The sequence below is a fragment of the Chenopodium album genome, chromosome 3, assembly GCF_948465745.1.
Source record: "Chenopodium album chromosome 3, dcCheAlbu1.1, whole genome shotgun sequence".
Taxonomy (NCBI): Eukaryota; Viridiplantae; Streptophyta; class Magnoliopsida; order Caryophyllales; family Amaranthaceae; genus Chenopodium; species Chenopodium album.
In genome coordinates this window covers 53,585,199-53,598,458 of record NC_137836.1, presented here as the reverse complement: position 1 = coordinate 53,598,458, position 13,260 = coordinate 53,585,199, and the positions used below count along the sequence as shown (strand labels likewise).

Genomic DNA, 13,260 nt, shown 5'->3' with positions numbered 1-13,260 from the left:
GATGAAAGACATGGAAAACAAGGTAAAATATGAATAAAAACAAGATTAAACAAATAAACTAATTAATCTACTCAAATCAACAAATAAAAAGCAAAAACTAAGAATTAAGCAAGAAATAAAGATGAGAGAAAGTTAGAAAATGCTCATTGAATAGATGAGAAGAAGTTCCACAAAGTTGCTTCTTCAACCTCTCAAAAACTCCATGGAAATTCAAGCTTTCTCTCTCTACACTACTCCTAAACTAACCCTAAGAGAGAGAAAATAAAGGCTAAACTAATCTAATCTAATCTATTAAAAAAAAAAACGTTGATTCCCAGTTTTTAAAAAATAACCAAAGAGGGTATTTATAATACAAGCTAAAATAATATAAAAGAAATTAAAAAGAAATAAAACTAAACTAAAACAATTCAAATACTAAACTAAAAACCAAAAAAAAAAACAAAACTAAAAAAAAAATAAAAGAAAATGAAATGGAAAAATAAACTCAAAAACCCCCATAATTCTCACCCAAACCCTCGAAATATCAGACCCCCAAACTCCCCCTTTCTCGTGGCTGATCTGAAATTTCATCACCATCACGCATCATCTTCACCCTTCATAAAAAATCATCATCAAGCATCATCACATCGCAGCCGTTTGATTTTCATTAAAAGTCACGCGCGAAGCTCGTGAAATGGTTCGGTCTAACCATGGGTTGGTGCGGCCGAACTACGGGGTTGGTTCGGTCGAACCATGGGTGTGTTCGACCACACCTCTTCAAGTTACAAAACCTCAAAAGTTTCTGACTCGAACTTCGACCGAACTCCTTTGGTTTGCTCGAACTTGATTGATTTTGTATTGCTCTGAATTTTGGGCGGAAATAGTGGAATCGGGGTGAGAAATTGCGGCTGTAATTGATGTTGGGTGCTTGCGGTTGGTGGTGTTTGCGGTTGTTGGTTGGAAGCGGCTGTGATTGGAGGATGGTGGTGGCTGTAAATTGGTGCGGTGGTTGATTGTGGATGAAGGAGGTTGCGGTTTATGGGAGCAGGGGATTGGCTGGTGATGTTGGTTGCGGTTTTGTGTGGTGAATATGGTGGATTGGTTGCGGCGGTTTGCGCGAAGTGAGTTGACGGTGGAACAGGGGGTGTGAAATAGTGGTTAATTGGTTGTTGTGGGTAATTGATTGGGTTGCTGGTGCGAATTGGTGAAGGGGCATTGGTTGGTGTTGGTGGCGAAATGGGAGGTGTGGCTGGTTTGAGTTGCGGCTGTCAGCGTGGTGGTGATTGCTGTTGGTGTTGGTGTGTTGGGCTGATTTGGTTGGTGGCAATTGTTGCTTTGTTGGCTGACGGTGGTTGGTTGTGACGGTGGCTGAGTTGTGCTACTGCTGGCAGCGTGGTGGTGATTGATTGGTGATTGTTTGGTGTGTGGAAGAGGTGATGGGTTTGGGTGGCTGCTGTGGCAGTTGGTGTTGGTGTTGGTGTTGTTGGGGGAAAGCAGTGGTGGTTGGTGTTGGTGTTGTTGGGGAAAAGCAGTGGTGGTTGGTGTTGGTGTGTTTGGGGGAAAGCAGTTGTGGATCTTGGTTAAATTTTGTGCCTCGAACCTCGGACCTTGAACCCGATTGACCACGGACCCGAAAACACCTACAACCAAAAACAACACGAGGGGATTTTTAAAAGATAAAATAAAATAAAATAAGATAAATAAAATAAAATAAGATAAGATAAATAAAGTAAAATAAAAAGCTAAAACTAAATAAATAATAAAATAAAATGAAATAAAAAAAAATAAAATAAAACAAACTAGAAACTAAAAGAAAATAAAATAAATAAAATGAGAGAAACTAGGAATTTATTAGAAAACAAGAACTAAATTCTTAAAATATAAACATAGAATATAAGATAAATTAAATAAATTAAGAAAATAAGCTAAAAACTATTAAAAACTACTAAAATACTCAAAATAAAGATTAAAGACGAGAATAAGCAAATAATAGAAATAAAGGACAAAGTGGGCTAAATTTTTTGGAAAATAAGCCGGAAAACGACTCAATAAACACCATAAATATGACATAAAAGTCGCTTATCAAGTATTGTCGGGCTTTGATCGGTTTAAAAATTAAATTTCCCGATTATTTTTGTTTTAATTTTTTCACTTAATTTTTTTTGCAATTCTTGCCTGTCTTTTTATAGCATGCGACAATCAGTATATCGGCTTCTCTTGACCCTGGCGGCTATGTGGTTGGTTTCAATACTTCTTTGATTGATTGACTTTGGAATTTTTGATACTTTAAGGTGTAACACCCAAGAAATTCCTTTATTTTAAAATACCTGTTTTGCCCTGTATAAAACTTTAATAGGAATATCTAAGACATTACCGTCACCGTGAAAACGGTTAAGGCAAATATCAAAGATACACAGCGGAAGACTAATTTTAAAAACCTTTCCAAAACAAACCAACTTGAAAAGCTAACCAAACAAAAGTAAAGTTAAAACCAAAATGAGCGAAGTAAAATGAAAATCAACCTACAACTTGGAACTATTAAAGGCCCTTATTAAAATCCAAACCAAATCCAAACTTGATATTAGTTCCACATATAAATATTAGCATAAATAATTAAAGCAGAAACACATTGTAACTAATATAAACTAGCATGATTCGCTCTTCACTCGTGCCCCATCATGAATATGCCTCAATACCTGAAAATCTTATCTCTACTTCTCTCCACTACTCTCCATTAAAAATGGGTCATCATAGGGCCAAGATAAAGACATGGCCAAAACACACAAACACACACAATCAGCAAAGCTGAGTACAGAAGCGTAATTAAACACACTAACATGCTTTCACCTATCAACACACACTTACCTCATTGCACCTGTTCACAAGCACACAAACCAATCAACGAGACACAATGACTAGACACTAATTAATTCATTTTGCATTGATTACGCATCGAACGGGTTTCCACCTATTAACCTCCCCCAAAATAAATTTGAGGTTAACCGGCACGGGAGCTAACCGTGCCAGCAACAAACATGTGCCACACATAGGTGGCGGAATTCCAGCGCATAATAATAATAATAATAAGGAATATACATCGTCCTGTACTCCGTTAGAAGTTATGATCAAATATAAAGTCACATAACTCCCCCCATATGTTCATACTCAAGGTATATACGTTCCAAGAGTTTTGGTGCGTAATCTCTTTCACTTTACGTTATTTACATATTATTAGACTTGGTGATGAATCTCAAAGAATAATAAGTCAATCAACAATAATTATACAATCAAACAAACATACCAATTTACTTCTTGAATAATTAGTGACCACATATTATTTATTGTTGAACCCTTTTTAATTCTACCTCAGTGTCAAAGACACCTTAAACGCATAATGCGCCAAAAATCCTATCCCTCGGTGTTAAAAACACCTTATGTGCACAAAGACACCAACATACAATTTATTCCTTGTGTACATAGACACTTATATAGCTCCTTCCTCATGCTTAAAGCATCAATAAAAATTATATGAACCATAATAAAATTCCTTTTTCAATATTCCAAACATAATTAAACATGTAGTTTAATTAATCATGCCTTCTAACATGCCATAAATAAAAATGTGGTTCAAACACAACATGCCCAAAATATAATTTTCCAATCCATAACCATCACAAATAATTCATGCTTCACAATTCAATCACAAACACCATAAATTCACAATTCCATACATAAACCTTAGCATGATACTACTTGTAATTGATTGAAATCCAACCTAGCATGATTCTACATCATCAAGATATGCTAAATACGCGTACGTACCTCAAATAAGCTCTTAAAATAATCGAGTACTCTACAACAATTCTCGAACCAAGTCTCCTACATAAAGGGACAACAATACTATATTAATTACCCTTGTATACACAATTTCCAGCAACTTAAACTCACTTTAAATAACTTATAATAATCTGAAAATTATTTAAAAACCCCTAATTAAACTCCTTTTTAATGGATAATCACACCCTTTTATTAAACATCACAATTATACTACTTTAAATAAAATTCCAACATTTTAAACTAATCAAAAATCCTTTAAAACTTCATCAAAATACATCTTTATACTTAAATTATCCATAGAAACATTAAATTATCTCTTACCCCTTTTAAACTCAAAGATAAAATTTAAAGTACAAAAAAAACTTCGTTAAAAATCAAAAACTGCTCGAAAATCGTATTTAGAGGCTGAATTTGGCCACGAGAGGGTAGTGCTCACTACCAATGGAAGTGAGTCTTTCTTAAAACGTTGTTTCCACTCGAAAAACACTACTTTTTTTTATCAAAATCGGAGGAGTTTAGAACCTGACCGGGATTAAAACGAGATTAATATTAACGAACAGAAATCTAATTATTAAAACATGAATTTTCGTGTTTAAAACATCATTACTATAAAAGCCCTAAATCAATTATTCATAAAAACCCTAAAATCATGATTTTCAATAATTAAAAACCCTAGGTTATAAAATTTACAAAATCTGAAAATTATAAAGTTCAATCATCAAAATACAATTTGATACTAGTTAAATTAATTTCAAACAATAAAATCAAAACCCATAAATCAATAATTATAATTACACAAATTAATAAAACAAAGGAGAGAAGAAATAAGACTAACCTTTTTGTGTGGGAAATTTTTTGGGATTCGTGGGGTATTTATAGAGTAAAAAGTGTAGGGTTAAGTTTGGGCTTATAAAAATGTGGGATTGAGTTATGGGATAGGGCTTAAGTTATGGGTTTTGGAATGGGTTATTCCAATAAGAGTATGTAGGAATAATTTACATTGCCCAATAATTAATAAACGTTTGGCCCAAAACTTATTTTACTTTTATAAAACTTTATATTTAAAATACTTTAACCCTTTAAAATATTTAATTAAGCCTTTGACAATACTTTTTATTAATACTTAAATACTTTATAAAAATACATAAAAATACGGGGTATTAAGGAGTATGAAATGTTCCTAAGTCAATCAATCATAGTAGTGATTGACCCTAAACCAAGTACACAGCCGTCCATAAAAACAATAAGAAGCCGCTTTTTTTTCAGCAAGGGAATTAGCTTGACCATAGCCTTATTCCTCCGCCAGGGATATTCGCAATCAAGTTAAACTATCTTTCAATAAATCAGGCGGAAACTTGCCACCTAACAGTTGATGAAGCAGAGGACAAATGGTCCACCTGTCTGATGGTCGCTATGGACACCTACTTTTGGCCTCTAGTACCGAAAGGAAGTGCGATGATGTTACAAAAATCCGTTTTTTATGCTAGACCAAAGTTGCAGTGTTTATGGACTACAAAATGCATTATGAAAAAAGTTAAAATCCATATTTGAGATAAAGTTATCTTATTGCCTTGTCCAATTTCTCTTTAGGTCTAAAACGTGCTCATACATGTTTAAACTTGATTAATAACGGACCTAATTGTGTAAAATGCAATGATTGGATCCAACGGATCTTATATTGTTGAAAAACGAGCAAAATAGATAAACCAACCATAATATTTCCATGCATAGCCTATACATATGGATATCCCTTTCAAAGAGATTTCCAACGGTATATTATAAACCCTATTTCGTGAAAAAACAAAGAAGTTATGATCGAAACACTAAACCGGGCCCTAAAACCGACACCCTTGCACTCTAACAACCATATCTTTTGATCCATAAAATATTTTAACCTAATCAAACAGAATAGGAAAGTAGACATTCAGATCATTCCAATGATGTCTCACACGCCTAAATCCGACTTCCCAATCAAATGTTCTAGAAGTTTTAAAACGCGTTTTCCTATAAGGCAAGCCGCATCCCAGCGCAACTTAGTAAGTAGTATGATAGTAAGAGACTCAAAGAGATGCGCGCGGCACCCAGAGAGACTAAAAGAGTTGCGCGTGCCATGCGACTCTAATACCCTAAACTTAGATCCCTACGCTTATAAATAGGGGTCTTCGTTTAGACTTACGAGGACCGAAAAAATCAGAATTAAAAAACCCTAATATTCTAAAAACCTTAATCTCTCAAGTTCTCTTACTATCATACTACTTTTTCTTCTCTCTTCCCAAAAGCTTTCCAACCCTAATTTAATTTATTGAAGTCCTTGGATGTACGAATAAGAAAGAAAGTCTATAAACGCATTAAACGAAGATTTAACATAAAAGAAGAACAGTTAGTTTCCTAAGCACTTAGATAAATCACTTTTCTTTTATTATTTAAATAACTTTAATTGAATAAATAGTGTTGTTTGATCACATTAAATAAAGTGTTAATTAATTAATTCATATAGTATTCTTTTGTTAATCAAGATTAGAATTTGATAATTAATCGGTGTTTTATCACTTAAGACAATGCGCATATTGGTTATTTTGATCTTTTTCACGAATATTGATTAAACAAAGAATAACGACTTTTACAATGTAATTCCTAAGTGATTGACGGTTGTAAATTAAAACAACTAACTTAGTCTTTAGGTATCACGTTGCATATATTGTTTGGTAATAAAATAGTGAAAAAGGAAGAGCTATTAGAGGTCGTACTAGGGCTAAGATAGTGATTCCTCTCCAAAGGGAACGTTATCTTAGTACCCTCGCTCCCGAACTCATTTCTTGTTTATATAGAGCAATTTTGGCATGGCTAAACTTACGATTCGTGCTAATTATCCCTTAAACTCTACTTGGGAGAAAGACATGAACGAGGTTTATGAGTTTTCCTAAAACTCATAACTCATTGGCGACTCCTACTTGTTTCTTACAAAAAAGCGAGATGAGAGTATCATTTCTAACTCAAGGTCTCCCAAAAAGTCAGGAATTTAATTCCTAATACACCCTAATAATTGCAAAGTCCTAGGCTTTTCAAGTGTCATGTGCATCTAAGGAGAAGGATCCTCTGCGATGGGAACACCCTCCTTACAGAGGTGACTCCACTCGGGACGAAGAGGTTACAAGATTAATTCTTTGTTATGGTTCAAGGTTTCTAACACTAGGTTGCCTATGGATTGTAACGAGAATAAACTTGGATAATCTCTAGTTTGACAGCGAGCCTTGAACGCATAATATCTTACTTTTTCGCAAAAGTAAAAAACCAAACAAGCAACATTGCATCATGCATAATCATAGCACACTTTAACCATTGGGGATTGGCTCGTTTATTAGGGGTTGCCAACACTAGGCTTCCATCCCAAAATCAATAAAAATCATCCCACCCATATTGCCAACAAAATTTTGGGAGGGCTATGTCATGGGTCAACACGCTGAGTGATTGATTCATGCATCGTCCCATAAGATATGGTACCTTTTAACACCCAAGCCTTGACCTTAGAATGACATTGTAAGCTTTGACGGTTCCTTTAATGTGCTTATGTGACTACATAAATATGTGATTCGTGTCTAATCTAACTAATTCCAACTTGTTACCTAGAGATATAATAATAAATAAATAAATAAATTCGCAAAAATTATGGTTCAAAAAAAAATTATAAATAAAAAAATGTTGCCTATACTTCGAAATAAAATTTTGAAAAACTGTTGAACCTTTTTTTTTTTCAGGTGGCACGCGCACCTGTCATAGTTGGGCGCGCCTTCCAAGCGCAAGTTCATAAGTTGCGCACGCACCTCCGCGCAACTCTGCGCCTTGCGCGCGCCCACTGTTTAACGTTGATTTTGACTCGTTATGAGAAATATCATACGGAGAAAACGATATTACCACTTCAAGGTTAATTGTTAAGTAGGTGCTAAAAATATCTCTTTGGCTAACAACGTTTTCTAACTTAGTTACCTTTACTTTGATCGATGTTTTCGTTTTTCAAAAAAAAAATCGAAAAACTGTATTTTTTTATCGTTCTTTTTGCGTTTTCGCAAGGGAAAAAAATTGCGCTTTCCACGTTAGCACAAGAGGGAAAATTGCGAACGACACTATTTTTTATTATGATGATTCGTTTACGTACTTCATAATTAAACTAATGACATTATTTCTTATGAGGTTCGTTATTAGAAGTTCGCATCTCTTAATAGGACGTCATCAATATGTTTATTCTTAAACGTGCCTATTTTCGTGTTCATCATGCTTTAGTTGTAATTGATAAACCTTGATTTAAGAGTATTATTTTTTTTACCTCTTCTATGGTTTAAAAAGAAAATCCTGAGAACCTTACTTGGGATATTTACCTCACAAAAAGAAAAAAAAAAAGAAATAGAACAAAAAAATGTTCTTTAAAAAAAAGTATGATATAAAAAAATATTATAATTCTCAAAAAAAAAAAAAAAAAAAAAAGAAGATAATGAATGATAACACCGAGAAAATAATTTAATTATTTCTTGGATTTTACATTCGGAGGCCATCATTCTTTTTAAACAAATAGTAAAATATTGTTCTTTAAAGATGAGCAATATAAGAATCATAATTGAAAAAAATGATATAGATCTCTATTGCAATCTAAGTGATCAACAAATACAATAGTATATTTGATCATTTTAAGGAGTATGTTCAGGTTGATTGATATTCCTAAAATTTGATGAGCATTTTCAATCCAACTTCATTGTTATTCTCTTGTACCTTTTTCGAAAATAATTCATTCAAAGTAAAATCCTTAGATGATTCCTTTTTGAAGTCAACACAAATCATGACATTCCATTAATGATTGTTCGTGAATTTTTTTACATTCTTCATCAACAAACTTGCTTAAAGTGAATTCGTATTACAAGGATAAAAAAAATGAAATATAACAATCATTTTGACTTTGATTCATTGTTTTAATGCTTGGTAGAAAAGGTTTAAGTGAACGCGCTCAATTTCTCGTGATACACATTACTAGATCATCTTACACATTCGCATACTAGTCTAATCATGGGTGACAAAGCAAAATTGGAGAAACTTAGAGAGGAACTCCAAAACCTAAAGGCCCTACGAGAAGAAAAAGCCCAAATGAAGGCTCATAAAAAAGCAGAAAATGCTAAAATAAAAGGAGAAAAAGAAAAAGAAAACATTCTGCAAGAAACGGCAAGAGCTAAAATATTAGAGGCCTTGGAGAAACTGGTCCTTCGAGTTAACTCAGGGAATAAGTACTTCAATTATGAGCTTGCACCACAACCTAGTGGAAAGACTCTCCTAGAAAAATTCTTGACTGCGGATTTGCAAACCTTTAAGGTTACAAACAATCTTATGTCTCACTTAATGAGCTTAATTGGAATTATGGCATTGAAACACTAGTAGAAAATAATAAAAAAGGCACCCCCTATTTGCCAACGGTTCAGTCCAAACCGGTGGCAAAAATGGGCTGGAAAAAGGGCGGAAAACTAACCAAGATTTAAGGCACCGGTTCATTTCAAACCGGTGGCAAAAACATAAAGGCCACCGGTGTGAACCGGTGCCTTTGTGAAACGGTTGCATCTTGGAAAAAAAAACCTCTCTTTTTTCTCCTTCCTTCCCCCTCCTTTCTTCCTTCTCTTTCCTTAGCATTTTCATTTTGTTAAAACCCACAAAAACCCACTGTTTCATTCAACCAAACCCACAAAAACCCGAGTGCTCCTCCCCTTTTCCCTCCACCACAGCTTCCACCTTGAACGGAGGTTCGAAGACCCTGTCCTTCTCTTCTCTGCTGTTCGAAGACGCACCACCTATCTTCTCTGTTGTTCGATAACCCCCTCCACCTCTCTTCTCTTCTATTCGAAGACGCCGTGAAGGTCGCCGCCGAGCCACCGCACCACCTTCCACGGCTGCTGCTCCATCTCACCTTGATGAGTGTCATTTATGCCACTCATAGGGTAGTCTTTTAGGATGATTTCATCTTTCTTTTTATGCTTTCTTATCTTATTTTTGGTCCTTTTTCCTTTAATTCCTTTCTTACTTTCTTTCCTTGTGTTTTTCGTGTTTTCCTTTTATTTGGTTCTTTTTCCCTTTTATTCCTTTTCGTTGTTTGTTCTTGTAGGTACCTAGGATTTTTCTTTGCAAGGGAATCAAGATGGGCTATATTGACTAAGCAAGGAGGAAATAATCGGCTTGGAGAGGGCTCAGAGAGGGCATGGAGACCTGCTAGTCTGCCGTGAGCGCGGGTACTGAAGGCCGCGGGTGCGGGCTCATATGCACCAAATTGGCAGATTTTGACCGGGAACTCTCCGTGGTCTGGCCGCGGGCTTGCCGCGGGCGCGGGTAGTTTGGAAAGCCCGCTTGTACTAGAGAGACCACGACCCTCTGATCACCCTTTGGGAGCAGAGGATTAGCCGCGCTTTTTCCGCAGGCGCGGGTGCTTTTGCCGCGGGCGCGGGTGTTGCCCAGAAAGCCCGCAGAGTTTTTAATGGGTTCCGTACCCATTTTTCCGCGGGCACGGGGTTTATTGGAGAGGAAGCGGGAATCCCGTTTTTCTTCTTTGCCTATAAATACACTTGTAATTCCTTAATTTTGAAGAGAACTTTTTAGATAATTTTCATTAGCTTAATTTTAGAGAGAGAAGTTAGAGAGAAGTTCTTTGTATTGGATTTGTATTTCAACATTGGATCAATTATGCTTGGATTTCTTCATTTTCAATCATTAATGTTAGTAAGATTTTCTTCTTCTAGTTCATCTCTTACTTGATTGATTTAGTTTCATCTTTGATTGCTTGTATTCCTTGGATTTGAATTGGATACTGTAGTTGATATTGCTTTCTCTTGATTTTGATTTAGAATGATGATCAATGCTAATTCTAGTGATTTTCTGTTGAGTTACACCATGATTAGTGAGTAGATTAGTTGCTAGGGAGAAGGGGAAGCATGCTTGATTGATAATTTGTGCTAGTTGATGATCTTTGATTGATTGAATTGTTGCAATTAAACTTGTTGACATAGTTTTACATGTGATGAATTAGATTAGGAATGATCAACCTATAAGATTAATCTAGATTGCATTACATTTCTTAATGACATGACCATCAATTTGAGAATTGCTTTAATTGATTGAGTTTGATTGTGAATTTCCTTGATTAGCCATTCATAGTGACCCCTAGTTTGGCCTCTAGGAGATAGCTCTTGAACTCTCTTGATTGCTACTATTGTTTGTCCTTTGCAATGCTTGAATCAAACGAAGAAATTGTCGATTATCACGATTATTGAATTAGCATGTGGAACCAATATCCCTAGCATTTAGCTTATTGAATTACTTGATTAGTCTAATTTAGCTATCATAACACCAACCATTTTCTCACTTCAATCTCCGAAATAGCTTGATTTAGGCTAGAGATAAGACCAACTAACTCCTTTGGGTTCGACCCTATACTTATCTATACTTGTTTTAGGTTGGTTTAGGATTTTATAAATAGTGTTTGATTTTGGGATAGGCAATTAACGACTAGTTTATTCCTCTATCAAAATGGCGCCGTTGCCGGGGAGTGAAATTGGTGTTTAGCTTTAGTTGTTGAGTCTATTTCATTTTAATTGAAAAAAAATACAAAAAGATTTTGTTTCTTAAGTCTACATTTGTAGCCGTGCTACTAATATTTTCATTGAGTTTTGCATGCATAGAGCTCGTGATCGATCCATTGTGCCTTTTGACCCGGAAATCGAAAGGACTCTTTCAACGAAAAGAATTGCTAGTCGATCCTTTGAATTTAGTTCTTCAACCAAAGAAGGATTTGAAGAGGAACTAGGCATGGGAGATCAACCAAGAGTTGCTTTAAAAGAATTGGGAATTCCCGGTGCGTACAAGTTTGAGAGTGGAATTGCTCCACCTACAACACCGGCGAATGACTTTGAAATTTGGTCGGCTATGATCGCTTTGATCGAAAGGAGACAATATAGCGGAGCTAAGAATGAGAGTCCGTTGAACCATCTCAAGGAGTTCGAAAAGTATTGCAACACTATCAAAGTGAACGGAGTGTCTCAAGAATTCATCTGGCTAAAGTTGTTTCCATTTTCTCTCATAGGCCGAGCCTTGGAGTGGTTGGATAAGGAGGTCAAGCCAAATTCCCTTCGAACATGGGACGAAGTCACCAAGGAATTCTTGTCCCGATTCTACCCACAAAAGAAAACGGCGGAGGCTAGAGCTTTGATTCAAGGGTTCAAGCAAAGACCTAATGAAAGCCTCTAAGAAGCATGGGAGAGGTATAAAGAGTACCAAAGGGAATGTCCCCACCACGGAATTCCAACCTATCAAGTCATTCAAATTTTCTATGGTGGCCTAAGTCCTCAAGGCAAATCATGCCTTGATGGGGGTGCCAGAGGTCCCATAATGAATCGAACGAAAGAGGAAGTGGTGGACATTATAGAGGACGTGGTTAAGTACAATAGAGATTGGCAATATGGTGAGAGGGATTCAACTAGCAAGAGCTCTTCGGTGTACTCTATAGACCATCTAAATGCGATCAATAACTTATCCTCACAAATTACAAACTTGGGGAAAGAAATGACCGCGATCAAGGCCAAGTTGGAAGGCTCCTTTTTTTCTCAAGCTTCGAATTCTCCCTCCCAATTTAAGGGGAGAGGTACCTTTTCTAACTCTCAACCCCTTCCCTCTTCAAATAACATGCCTAGTGGTTGCTTGTTTTGTGATGCATGTGGATCTTATGATCATGACTCTTGTAATTGCCCTCATGCTTCTCCGGAATGTGGTGATGATTTTGATAATAGTGAGAGTGAGCATGTGAATTATGTGTCAAATAATAATGTGCAAAGGTTTGATAATCAAAGAAGTCAATGGAATAGGAATTACCAAAACCAAGGTAATTTTGACAACTATAACCAAGGTGGTGGTTATAGGAACCAAGGGAACCAAAGTTCTCGTAGCAACTATAACAATCAAGGTTATAGTAGTCAAAATCAAAACCAAAATTATGGTAATCAAAACCAAAGTTATGGAAATCATAACCAAGGTAGTGGAAACCATAATCAAGGTTATGGTCAAAATCAAAATAGGGGTAATTGGAACAATCAAGGTAGGGGTAATTTTCAAAATAATTCTCAAAAAGGTCCCACACCCGCATTTGTTCCAAAGACTCAAGGTGAAAATTCCTATTCACAATCTTCTTCTTCTAGGACCAATTTAGAGGAAATAATTGAAAATCAAACCAAGTTTTTGAACACATATATGGCCGTTAGTGACAAGAAGTTCAATGAAATGATGACCCACAACAAAATGCTCGAAAACCAAATTTCTCAACTTGCTAGTGCTTTGAAAGACCAAGCAAGCCCTTCTTCTTTACCTTCCCAAGGCCTAGATCCCAAGAAACCTGTGATTGCTATTGTTACAAGGAGTGGTAAGGTTCTTGAG

General features: G+C 35.7%; 1 non-coding gene across 1 annotated transcript; it reads right to left on the bottom strand.

Annotated features, from left to right (window-relative positions):
* Positions 1-12,028: 12,028 nt before the first annotated feature.
* Positions 12,029-12,134, bottom strand: LOC145625919 (small nucleolar RNA R71). Its single transcript, XR_014110812.1, has one exon. It is a non-coding gene; the product is annotated as a small nucleolar RNA R71 (small nucleolar RNA).
* Positions 12,135-13,260: the final 1,126 nt, after the last annotated feature.